The sequence below is a fragment of the Bufo bufo genome, chromosome 4 (assembly GCF_905171765.1).
Source record: "Bufo bufo chromosome 4, aBufBuf1.1, whole genome shotgun sequence".
Lineage (NCBI taxonomy): Eukaryota > Metazoa > Chordata > Amphibia > Anura > Bufonidae > Bufo > Bufo bufo.
This window is the reverse complement of record NC_053392.1, coordinates 431,127,718-431,141,241: the sequence shown is the minus strand read 5'-3', so window position 1 is coordinate 431,141,241 and position 13,524 is coordinate 431,127,718. Positions and strand designations below refer to the sequence as shown.

The 13,524-nt window shown below is 40.6% G+C and overlaps 1 protein-coding gene across 2 annotated transcripts in view; it reads left to right on the top strand.

The window, feature by feature from the left end:
• Positions 1–13,524, top strand: part of PHF10 (PHD finger protein 10) — a 150,321-nt gene that overhangs the window by 104,048 nt on the left and 32,749 nt on the right. The gene's annotated exons all lie outside the window — the stretch shown is intronic.

Below are 13,524 nucleotides of genomic sequence, written 5' to 3'. Positions count from 1 at the left end.
GAGAAATATATAAAAGAATGTTCTGTGTGCCCATGCCCCTACTCTTTACCTTCACTATCATGTGTCTAACTCTAAGGCCTCTTTCACATGGGCGAGATTTCCACGCGGGTGCAATGCGTGAGGTGAACACATTGCACCCGCACTGAATCCGGACCCATTCATTTCTATGGGGCTGTGCACATGAGCGGTGATTTTCACGCATCACTTGTGCGTTGCGTGAAAATCGCAGCATGCTCTACTTTGTGCGTTTTTCATGCAACGCAGGCCCCATAGAAGTGAATGGGGCTGCTTGAAAATCGAACCGCATCCGCACTTGCATCGTTGCTAGGATGAAAGTCTATTCACTGTATTATTTTCCCTTTGATACAGAATGCTTAGTAGGTCAATTGAGGGTTAAAAAATCAAAAAAATATTAACTCTCCTCGTCCAATTGATCGCGTAGCTGCCGGTCTCCTGTTCTTTCTTCAGGACCTGTCAACGGACTTGTGATGACATCACTGCTCATCACATGATACATCACCATGGTGATGGACCACCTGATGAGCTCAGTGACTTCACCACAGGTCCTTTGACAGGTCCTGAAGAAAAAACAGGAGGCCGGCAGCTACGCGATCAATTGGAGGATGTGAGTAAAAAAAAATATTTTTTTTACCCTTAATTGACCTTCTACTAAGCATTCTGTATTAAAGAATGCTATTAGAAGACATAACCCTGGAAGAACTTGAAATGGCGTTGAATTCCATGCCCAATGAAAAAGCACCTGGTGGGGATGGCCTCCCTGGGGAATTCTATAAAAGGCATGGGGAGCTACTACTTCCACATCTTTTAACAGTATTTAAAGACTCATACCACGAAGGTAGGTTACCCTGTTCCATGAGAGAAGCTATAGTTGTGGTGATACCTAAGCCAGGTAAAGATCCCTCACTTGTGGACTCATATAGGCCCATCTCACTCTTGACTGTAGATGTGAAAATTCTGGCCAAGGTTCTGGCTAATCGACTGAGTAGGGTCATTCAATCTATTATTCATGATGATCAGTCTGGGTTCATGCCTGGAAAATCCACGGCGTTGAATCTTAGGCGCTTATTTTTAAACCTACAATTGGAGGAAAGGGAAAGTCAGGATAGTAGCGCTGCGGTGGTCTCACTCGATGCTGCCAAAGCTTTTGACAGTGTCGAGTGGGAGTATCTGTGGGCGGTTATGACTCGGATGGGTTTTGGAACAGGTTTTTTGAGGTGGGTCAAGCTTCTATACTGTGAGCCTAGAGCCAGAATTAGAGTGAATGGTCAATTATCACCCACAGTTGCATTGGAAAGGGGGACGAGACAAGGCTGTCCGTTGTCTCCCTTGCTATTTGCAATAGCAATTGAACCATTGGCATGCATTTTGCGATCTACTTCATTGATGAGAGGACTGGTGAGGGGCTCTGGTGAGGAACGTGTATCCCTATACGCAGATGATATGCTAATCTATGTAGGTAATCTAGTAGACTCCATAGACTCTATAATCTCTGTAGTATCGCAGTTTGGTGACCAATCTGGACTTCTTATAAACTGGGATAAATCAGTAATTCTCCCAATATCTTCTCAAATACATACCACTCATGCTACTTTCGCTGAACTAAAGGTGGTGCGTTCTTTTAAATACCTTGGAGTAACTGTATCAATGAACCCTGCAGACTACATTCCTAATAACCTATTACCCCTGTTAGGGAAATTTAAAGAGAAGGTTGCTGTCTGGCATAGATTGCCTCTTTCCATGATCGGTAGAGGTAATTTATTAAAAATGATATTTATGCCCCAGTTGCTTTATATTTTACATAATTCCCCCATATGGATCCCAATGCATCATTTCTATAAAATACAACAACTGTTCCGTTTTTTTATATGGAAAAATAATAGAGGTAGAATAAGGTACGAAATTCTACAAAGGAATAAGGAAGCTGGGGGCCTGGCACTACCCAATCCCATGTTATACTTCCTATCGGCCCAATTGCAGCATTTTAAAGGGTGGGGGACAATAGATGATATGGGAGGGAAGAGTGGTCGGTTGATAAGATGGGTTTCAAATAGGTCTCCCCCGCTGGTAGCTATTGAAGGAGAAATAAAAGGAAATGTGGGAAATATCCCGACCCTGATACTTATGAGGAGAGTATGGAATAAGGCAAGGAATATTTTAGGGATCACGGGGTTAATGAGCATCTCGCCTATATGGCATAATCCCGCACTCCAGGAATTGGCTGACCTAACTGGATTCTCTCAATGGAATACTAGGGGGGTATGGAATCTAGGTCACATTTATTCTAGTGGAATCTTAAAGCAATATCAACAATTGTGCTCTGAATTTGGGCTGCCCGCTTCACAGTTTTATCGATATCTGCAACTTAGACATGCTTTGGAAGCTCAATCTAGGATAGCACCGGTGACATTTATATCAAATCAGATATTAAATAAAGTGGTTGCTGCTGGATCAGTAAAGGGAGCAATCTCCATGGTATATCAAGCCCTATTGGAGGACTTTCTTAAGGGGTATCCACTGACAAGTAGACGCCAATGGGAAAAAGATCTAGGTGAACTTACAGATGAGCAGTGGGTGGAGGTAGTGGAACTTACCCCTACTTTATCCCTTAGTGAGGCAGCACGGTTGTCTCACCTGTATTTAATACACAGGGTATATAAGACCCCAATGTTTTTATATAAAATAGGATACAGAGACAGCCCTGCTTGTCCGAAGTGTGGAAGTGCTGAGGCTGATCTATTGCACATGTTATGGTCGTGCTCATCACTGACATCCTACTGGAAGGCGGTACTGCATCTAGTGAACAAGGTGTATAGTGCTAATCTTAAATTGGAACCCAAAGTATGTGTACTGGGCTTGATACCAGAAAATAATCTACAATTGGTTATAATAACTGGAATAGAGAGGATGCTATATCAAGCTAGGAAAACGTTAGCAGCAAAGTGGATCCAGCCCATACCCCCTGATATATCGGAATATGTTGCTAGATTAAATGTAGTGATTCGCTTAGAAAGGGGAGTATATCAAAAAAGGAAATGTTTGTCCAAATTTGAAGCGATCTGGGGCAGCTGGATTGATAATTCTGGGTGCTGCAGCTCCTGGTTGGCGCTTACAAGGAGTTTTATATGAAAAAGGGCAATGAAGTGAAGTTGGAGGATAGTTATAATATTGAAGTGAATCTCAAAAGGGGGGGAGGCCACAAATGGTAGTAGGGGTGTGGCGCATGTTTAGAAGCCTGTTGGAAATTGGTTTATGTGGAACTATAAGGCGGCTGTATGAAAGAATGGATGCTGGAGGGAAATGTTTTGTAAACATATGGATGGTTGAAACTTGTTACTAGAAGGCGGTTGACTATTGAGTATAGTGGGGCCGACACCCCAGGAGTAATAATAAAAAGAAGGATGTTATAAATGTGTCCTGCTCTTGTAGGGTTTGGGAGGGGGGGGTGGGAGTTTGGGGTTATTTGTTTATGGAAGACATTTATTCCCACATTGGAAATGTCCTTGATACTTGAATTTGTATGTAGATTAATGTCATGTCCTTTGTAGATATATGCTTCATAAAGATATATATTATATTGTATATATGACTGATAAAATACATGTCTACTGTCTACAAAAAAAGGAAAAAGATTGTAATGTTAATGTTACAAACAATGACTGAAAATTGTTAATAAAGAAACATCTGATTTAAAAAAAAGAATGCTATTATTTTCCCTTATAACCAGGTTATAAGGGAAAATAATAAAATTTACAGAATACTGGGTAACAAACATGACTATTTTTCTCACGCGCGTGTAAAACACGTTAAAACGATTTGCACTCGCGGGGAAAAATCGTGCATGTTCCCGCAATGCACCCGCATCTGTTCCCACGTCACCCGCAACGCCCGTGTGAACCCAGCCTAAGGCATCTCGCTGGAGCAGTAGACTACCAGCTGTATTCGGTCTAAGTCCTGCCCCGCAGCCGGCCACCAGCCAGAGGTGTAACAGATAAGCAGGTGATTAACCTGTGTTCTGTTCAGGATTTTTACAATCTGCAGCATGAACCTGAAGCTGAAGCATTTACATATGTCAATAATAATCCAGACTCTCGGGAATGAACGTTCCTGCGAATGGTCGTGCCTGACAATCTGCCTATGTAAATGTGCTGCCGAAGACCCGATCTGCTGCTCAGAAACAATGAATCTGTATGAGGACTAGGGATCACAATAGCATGTAAATGTAGCGGTCTCCTTTACTTGAACGGTGCTTACAGGAGTGGCAGTTCCTTCTCAAACAGCTGAGCCCGGGTGTTGGACCCCCACTGATCAGATGCTGATGACCTATCCAGAGTATAGGTGATCAGTTAAAGTGTCTGAAAACCCCTTTAACAGGACACAAAAAACTGATATTACATTTTTTGCAAAGGTTTCATATTATCTTTTGAATACTGAGGCCCTTGCACACTTATTGGTTCATGATAAGGACTCACCAAAGGAGGTAGTGTCTTTTTGTTATTTATGGCGATTTTAAACACAATTTTAGGACAAAACAAAAAGTTGAAGAGAACTTGTGACCATGAAATGCAGTGCAATCTGCAGGCAGCATGTTACACAGAAGGAGGAGCTGAGCAGTTTAGTACATAGTTTTGAGGGAAAAGATTACGCAAAACTTTATAATTTATATACTTAAGCCTATGCTCTTTTTGAAGTTAAGATTTCCCGTGCACAACTATTAGTGACTGAAAGCTATCTGCACACACACAGGGAATTCTATCAAACATATAAGACTGCCTCGTGTACAACTGAAGGCAGAAAAAGCAGAGATTTAAAGGGAATGTCATCCGAAAAATTACCTATTGTTTAGTTTCACGTTTCTATGTTTAACATATTTTTAACGAATTTTTGGATGTTATCGGGAGCCTGATAAAATAACTGCTTCTACACTCCTGAACATCACAGGAGCCTCCTGTCTTTCTGTAGGTGTGATCTCTCCCTCCTTATCAGATCATAGAGATCTGCCTAGAAGAAAACAAACATAGTGGCATATAAGTGAAGTCACTGCATACATTACTGGCAGAAGGGAGAAATGCATCTAGCTGTGCAGCTGAAACAGGGAATAATATGGTTGAAAGAGTCTTTAGGGAAGCCTAAACATAACTGTTCCTTCAGTTATGCTTGTCCTAAGAAGCACAGTCATTGTTATCTTTTTTTTAAACAAAAAACGCAAAATCCTGCAGTTTTTGCACTTGCTACTAAGCTTAATAAAAGGTGCCACTTCTTGGTCTGTACAGATCATTTTACTGCAGTTAACCCTAAAGGAAGTAAGACACTTTAAATATAACTTTTATTATTAATTCAGTTAAAATTATATATATGCCCCAGTCTCGGTAGCAGATAGCAACGCAAACATGGGCAGACCATTTGCCGCCTACCTATTACTGCACATATGGCATCCACCACGATTGTGACTAATAGACGTAATACAACAACGGATAGGGAAGAAGGTCACTAACTCAATGTTGAGGTAAAGAAGCTGGTGTCTCGCTGTATGGGAGAACTTTACCTAGTAAGATCCTGATCTAGCCTCAGCCCAGGGACCATCATCAGGGGTTTCCCTGTCCTCTTACCTCCCCTGCTTACCCTAGATCACCCTAAAAAAAGGGGGAAAGCAGAAAATTATCTACATATATATACGTTAGCAATGATAATGCCCTAACATAGATGAAAGTTGGCGTTTAAAAATGGTAACTGATACCCCGTAACAAAGTATAGCTCCGACATGATGGCAGCCCCCATAATAATGTTCAGGAAATAGAATAAATAAGTTTGCAGAAAATAAAAGCACATTAGATATAAAGGAGATGTGTCACTATCTAGTTTTAACTGGCAGATACAATTTTTAGTGATACATGAAATGTATAAATGACAAGTTTTACTGAATCTTTACCTATAAAACTATATATAAATTTAATCAGCTCTTTTTGCTCTATAACATTGTTCCTGTACACTGCACTGTATATCATGGTGACAGGTTCTTTTAAAAGGATTTTACGGATTCAGAAGGAAACTGGACAACACAGGTCACCCAACTATAATAAAGTAGTGATCATTACTTACCTGGTAGATCCCAGGTGCTGCTCCAGTTCTCCTGGCCAGGTTGTTACCCAGCTGCAGCGGTGATGTCGCATCGACAGTATGTCACTGCTGCAGCCAATCACTAGCCTCAGTGGTCCACTGAAGAAGCAATTGGGGTCATTTGTTGTTGACGTGATGTCACCGCTGCAGCCGGGTAACAGATTCTGTCTGTGAGAACCGGAGCTGCAACGAGGCATCTGCCAGGTAATAATCACCTCATTATTGCAAGTGGATCTTCTATGTGTTGTCCAGTTTGTTCCTGAGACTTGACAACCCCAAAAAGATGGTTATTATAAGACTTGCAGCCAAAGTACATTGACCTTCTAGAATCTTGCTGGATATGTGCCGCATTGGATGGTAAGGGACATGCATGGTAGGACAGTGTGTTAGTTGCTGTCTCTCCAGCTCAGTAGACTGGCTGGCTAATATAATTGCTAGGTACAAGACCAGTTCATTTGATCTGTCATGTTGGCTGGGGTACTGTGGATATAAGGATATCAAAATCCCACGGACTTTCAAGAAGTTCCAATGCAAAGTTTGTGATTTATTGTGAAAAGTAGAGTATGTCAGCAAAGTAAAATTAAATACTTAATACTCCACGTGCTATAGGTTTAGTGCAGTACAATGGTGGATTCCCAGGGAATTCTGTTGCTGCTATACAGCTCACCAGGCGCCATTCCTGCTGGTTCCTTTCTATGCGACATATTGAAAAAGGGGTGACCTGTTCCCACACAAGCAACACTTGATGCAACAGAATACTGTGGGAATCCGCCATTGTACTGCACTATTTGTGTAGCACACTGAATGGCATGAAAACAACCCCCCCCCCCCATTTTTTTTTCTGTTTTTCCATTGCAATGGTAAAATAAACAAACAATGACCATTAAAAATACAACTTGTCTCATAAAAAAAACAAGCCCTTCTACAGCTATGTAAGCATAAAACAAAAAAAATATAAAAAATAGAACTTTTGGAAGATGGGCAGTTTCCCAAAAGGGTTAAAGATGGCACTCGATAGGAGCCGAGAGGCCACCAAAGCTACTAGGTGCCTGTTTTACACAGCAGACACCCAGAGGCAGAGTCTGTGATCGGCGATAATGCAGATCATAGACATTTAACTCTTCAGATACCGTCTTTTGGGAGTGCTGTGTTCCACCTGAGATTGAGGCTGTTCGGTTGCTATGGCAGCCTTGGACCTTTTGCAGTCTATTGGAGAAGCAATCCGATGATCACATATTAAAGTTTTCTTGGGGGACTTAAAATAAGTGTAAATTTTTTTTTTTTTAATAAAAATGTTATAATGATAAACATTCACCCCCTTTTCCCATATTAAAAATAAACAATAAATAGATAATTACCTTTGCCACTTTCCAAAACTCCTGTACTATTAAAATATATATTTATCCCCTACGGTGAAAAAAATGGACAATGGGAAAAAAATTCACCTCACAAAAAAATATTGACTAAAGAGTGATCAAAAAGTCATACCACAAAATGGTATCAAGAAAAACTACAGATCGTCCTGCAATAAATGAGCCCTCACAAAGTGCTGTAGATGTAAAAATAAAGTTGTGGGGGTTAGATGATGGCTATGCAAAAATATTAAAATTAAACATTTTTAAATATTAAAACACAAGAAAATCTATAAAAATGTGTTATTACACTAATCGTACTGACCCAGCAAAACCCCTTATACGGCTATGTGAATGGAAAAATGAAAAAGTTATGGCTGCAGGCAGGGATAAAAAAAAAAAAAGGAAAATAAAAACAAAACTGAAAATAGCAGCATGCTGAAGTGGTTAAACAGCTGAACCTGTCAAAAATTTTATGTACAAGGACCTTTGCTTTGTATACTTGCCCCAGACAACAGTTAAAGGGAACCTGTCATGTGGATATTTGATTGTATATAATTAGTTAGATTATAATCATTAACTACTAAAAAGTACCTTAGATGTATTCACTTACTGGTGTGACAGATGGTTACCTCATAATATCCACACAAAGATGCCGCATGCTAATGAGCTGATTGGAGTCCGGCGTGATGTCATTCAGTCCAGCGTATATTTAATTCAGAGCTATAGCCACTCCCCTGCCACCTGCTGCTGGTTCATATGGAAACAAACTGTCATTCAGCAGCAGGTGGGCGGGGAGAGGCAGGAGCTCATGAATATTCATGACTCATCATTATCAGCTGGAGCTTTTCAATACAAGATGTTGGCAGATTGACTGGGTCAATTAAAGAAAGTGACCCAGCATTGTGCTAAGAGAATCAATCACTTATTTATGTTGCCCTTAGTTAGGACACCATAAAACTGGTGACAGGTTCCCTTTTAAATCTAAGTATAATGAATCTGGAAGCATCTTACTGCAGAGCCATTCATGAATGCTTCTGAAAACTACATGCCCAGTTGTAGATTCATATTTTGGGTTTGGGTTGGCAGTGGTGCTTGGATGAATGATGTTGGTATGATCAGATTAGTGAAAGGCTAGGTTCACGTAGGTGCCCTTATTTGCATTTTTCGGTTCTGTTATAGAAACAAGAAAAGAGAAATAATGGCAGTGCTGTATCAGTCATGTGACTGACTCCAGTCGTCCATCATGGTTTCCGTCATTTTTTACGGGACAAAGTGGCACAGCAAGCTGTGCTATTTTCTCAGACCTTTTTTAAGGGATTTACAACTGAGGCTGCTAAATGGAATCGCCTATGTTGATGTGAACATAGCCGTAAGGGGTTTTCTGAGATTTTAATCTCTGCCTTCCCAGCTTTCCCTACGCCAGTGGCAACACGTTCATCGGGCACATGGCCTAGGTGCTGCTCGGCCACATTGAAGTAAATGGGGCTGAGTGCAATACCAAGCACAGCCGCTACACAATATATGGCGATATGCTTGGTAAGCACTGGCAAGGCTGAAGCGCCGATGCCTTCTCAACAGCTGATTGGCAGGGTTCCAGGGTGTCGGACCCCCACCAATCAGACACTCATGACCAATCCAAAGGATAGGTAAATGTTATCAAAATCCCAGAAAACCACTTTAATTGACAAACAGCTGAGATGTGTAAATGTCTCCATTTCTATTTTTGTAGAATTTGGTTTTAACCAGAATTACCCAAAAATATGGTACAATAAATTTATTTGACACAAATGATTCTATGGTATCTTGCACTTGTTGCAATTTCTTGTCAGGTATAGGGTTAACTGTTATATGTACTGTATTGGGTAGGGCTAATATTTTCTAATTGCTTTTTTGAAAAGTACATTAGAGTCCCTTAAGACACTGCTGAGGTCATTTATCAAGCTAGTGTAAAGTAGAACTGGCTTAGTTGCCCATAGCAACCAATCAGATTTCACCTTTCATTTTCCAAAGGAGCTGTCAAAAATGAAAGGTGGAATTGGGTTGCTATGGGCAACTAAGCAAATTCTATTTTACACCAGTTTGATAAATGACTCCAAAAATTATATGTGACTATCGCTAGCCTCTTTTGTTTTGTCCTTTAGCTTTAGCATGCTGAACAAAATGGCTGTAATGTGCATCTAATAAAATGTTAAACAGTTTTATCGTGCTTTTTAAGTGAACATGTACACTGGTTACCAACAGGTTTCATGTGTGACAACTTATACACATAGCAACCAAAAGATAACTTGTTTCTTTGTGCATCTTCTTATACATGAAGACCAGCGCTTTTTTTTTTAAATTCACTATTAACAATGAGTGAACGTTCACCTGATCAAAATATATTTTTTGGAGGCCAAGTAGTATTAAAGTGTACCTCCGATTTATAAACCACTTTCCACAGATCAGTAGTATAAGCAAAGATAAACTTAGTAATATATCCTATTAGAAAAAATGCTGCCTCCTCCATTCATCAGGCTATTTTCCACATCCTCCTCCCTCCTAAACGGTTTACTTAGAATTGACCTGATAAAATATGTAGTAGAGGACCTCACCTTTCGCATCAGATAGTTACACTTGGAGATGGGAGTAGAAGCAAGAGACTAGCAGCTGTGATGTCTCGAATACAAGGCACATAGAAGAGGAAATCCTGCCCCCATATCTCTGTACCACACCCTCACAAACAGCAGCAGTATGGAGGACATTATACAGCAGTACTGAGCAGTGTAACAGCGAATTTGGCACTAAGGGGAGATAGAAAACTCTGTGGCTGCTTTCTCTTCCCCTCTACTCTCCATCGACTTATATTGACAAGTCTGACCTGATTTTTCAGTGAAGCTAAGACGTCTCTTTGGACCTGGATTTTAGCAGTGAATTCAGAGTAAGTATACAGTGTAGGAGGCAGTTGGTGGGAGAGGAATGGAACCTGATAAGTTGAGAGGCATTTTTCTCTAATATGATATATTACAAAAAATGTTATGCTTGTACTGTTGAGTCATTCAGTTGTTTATAATTTAAGGTAGCCTTTAAGCTTACGTTTAAAGAAACACTTAATTTACTGGGATGTGCCACAGGAACTTAGATTTCTCAGACTATGGTCTTGTTGCACAATATGCTAAGAAAGCAGCAGTGGCGAATCTCCGTACCTTGGATTTTAGCAGACATAAGTCACTAGATGATGATGCAGTGTCTAGTGAAATCCACCATCTGTAACCCATTCCTATATGAAGCCGTTTGCACTTTAGAACCTAATTAATTTCTGTGGTGTATGTCTAGTGGTGCATTTTTACATGCTAGATCTTAGAAACAAAAGATGTGCACTTATCTGGACTCCTTTTATATAAATTAGCTCTGTATACATGATCTTACCACCATGCTTCTCTTTTGTAGTGCCCTCCTAGTGAAGTAACATTGACAGAGTATGAGAATGTCAAAGGTGAACTTTGAAAGATATAGGGGAGCTGTTTCCCCTTAAATTTTAGTTATCTCCACTAAAGTGGTAGTGATGGGAACCCTGAAAATGTGCCTTACTTCATTTGTGAAGTTTTGTACAATTGCATTCCGGTTATTCCTTAGGTCAGCATTGTACAGATTAACAGTAAAATGCCAAAGGTTTGTTATCCACGTTACAGACAAAATAGCTACAGTATGAGTGCATAAAAATCGATCACAAGCAAGAACAGTGTGATATAGGCATATCGTCCTATGAAATGTTTGATTTCCGTTACAGTATTTATTTTTTAGCTGTAGACATTTCTGAATGTTTCACATATATTTTGCATTTATTGTGTAAAAAGAGGCTGAAATGCTTTATTTTTAAATAAATAGCATTAATGTCATTCTGATTGATTGTTTCTGTCATCTTTTAAGATTACACAACATGACGGCCTAGAGTATATGCTCGGCATACAAATCTGTATTATCTTAATAATGCCATGGTAGCCACGCAAACGATGCTGGCATCTACATGAATTTCTTTTATTTTTCTTTTGTTTTTGTGGTGGAAACCGCCTAAATGGGGGAAATGGCATAAAATTAACCTCCATTTGCCTGATAAACCCATTGCCATTTTTTTTTCCTTTACTTTGCTCCATGAATAATGTTCCCACCCACACACATGACTGCAGAAGCCAGTCACTGGCTGCAGTGGTTTACTGCTAGATATTGCTGAGGCCTGTGATTGGCTGTGGCGGTCAGTGGATGGTAGACAGGCACATCTTTGTTGCAGCAAGATAGACTGGTGGGGATTTTCAAAGCAGCAATGCTGCGGTGGATTTATCAGATGCATATTGGTTTATTTTATCACATGTTCTCCATTGAATCCATTTTCTTCCCATCTTGGAAAACCTCTTGAATACTCCATAGCGTGCAAAATTCTATAGACCAAAAACATCAAATGAATACTAATTATCCATCTTACTGTAAATTGTATGGTATTCTGAAGTTTTAGCAAATATCAGCCTGAAAAATGGCTTACACATTGTATAGAATAATTGTAATCATGATGACATTGCCATTACTGGTTGTCACAAACCATATAATGTAAAGATAACTAAAAAATGGCTTCATATGCGTCTCCCAAAGAGCCGCTTCCAAGAGGTGGCGCTAATGAGATGGTTCTTCTTTGGAAGTTACCTCTTTGGATACTGGTTTTCCATGGAGCATTGCCAATAAGTCTGCATACTAGTGTTGGTAGATTTGGATTTGTCCTGCTTTGATGAGTCCGAATGTTTTTGCTGCTTTTAGTAAACATTATGGGGGAGATTTATCAAAATGGTGTAAAGTAAAATAGGCTTAGTTGCCCATAGCAGCCAGACAGATTTCACCCTTCATTTGCTAAAGGAGCTGTGAAAAATGAAAGGTGGAATCAGATTGGTTGCTATAGGCAAATAAGCCAGTTTTCCTTTACACCAGTTTTGTTAAATGACCCCAATGAGTTCCTGATTGTCATACCTCCCTTATACTGTATTGGCTCCACTGTGGCTGAATGAACATAGCTGCTAGTAACGCAAGACTGTGAATCTCGCTCATGCACCAGTACTGTAAGTAGCAGCGCAACAAATCCAAACCTGGAGTCTTTATGGTTTGCGGTGCAATCTTGAATTCAGGTTCGGATTAGTTGTGTAATACAGTTCAGCATGTGCTGCTGCTTTCAGTAACTGCGCATGTGCGAGACTCACATAGTGTCGTGTTACTGGTGGCCATGTTCATTCAGCCACAGTGGAGCCAATACAGTATAAGGAAGGTACAGCAATTGGGAACTCCTTTTTACTGAAAGTAGCAAAAAGATTTGGATTAGTCCAAAGCAGGATGAATCCGAATCTACCAACAGTACTTCCAGTAAGTATTCATACCGGAATGGTCTCTTCAAGGAGGTTAAAGGGGTTCTGCAGTTTGTTTAAACCGATGATCTATCCTCTGGATAGATCATCCGCATCTGATCGGTGGGGGTCCGAGATCAGCTGTTTGAGAAGGCAGCGACTAGTCACGACTAGTATCAACTGACCTGGGGACTGCTAAGCTCTGTTCACTTGAATGGAGCTTAGCCCTGCCCAGGCCAGTTTATACTAGTCGTGACGTCACTGGGCCTGCGGTAAACAGTGAGAAGACCACGGCGCTCCTGGAGCGCTGCTGCCTTCTCAAACAGCTGATCGGCGGGGGTTTGTGCCAAGTGTATAAGTCATCCCTTATCCACAGGATAAGGGATAACTATAGTAGCTGATTGCTGGGGTCTGACCACTGAGACCCCACCGATCCCAAGGACGGGGGCTTTGTTCCCCGGTCTGATGCAGCGCTGCAGTTCCATTCATTCTCTATGGGAGCGCCTGAGATTGCCCACCAATTATGGTGCAATTTGCGAACAGCATGTTATAGAGCAGGATTTGCTTGGCAGATTGATATCCAGTTAAAATGGATCTGCAAAAAATAGATGACGTTCGTGTGCATTCCGCTTTTTGCAGAACGGAAAAGGTGGCCCCTGATAAAACAGTACTATCCT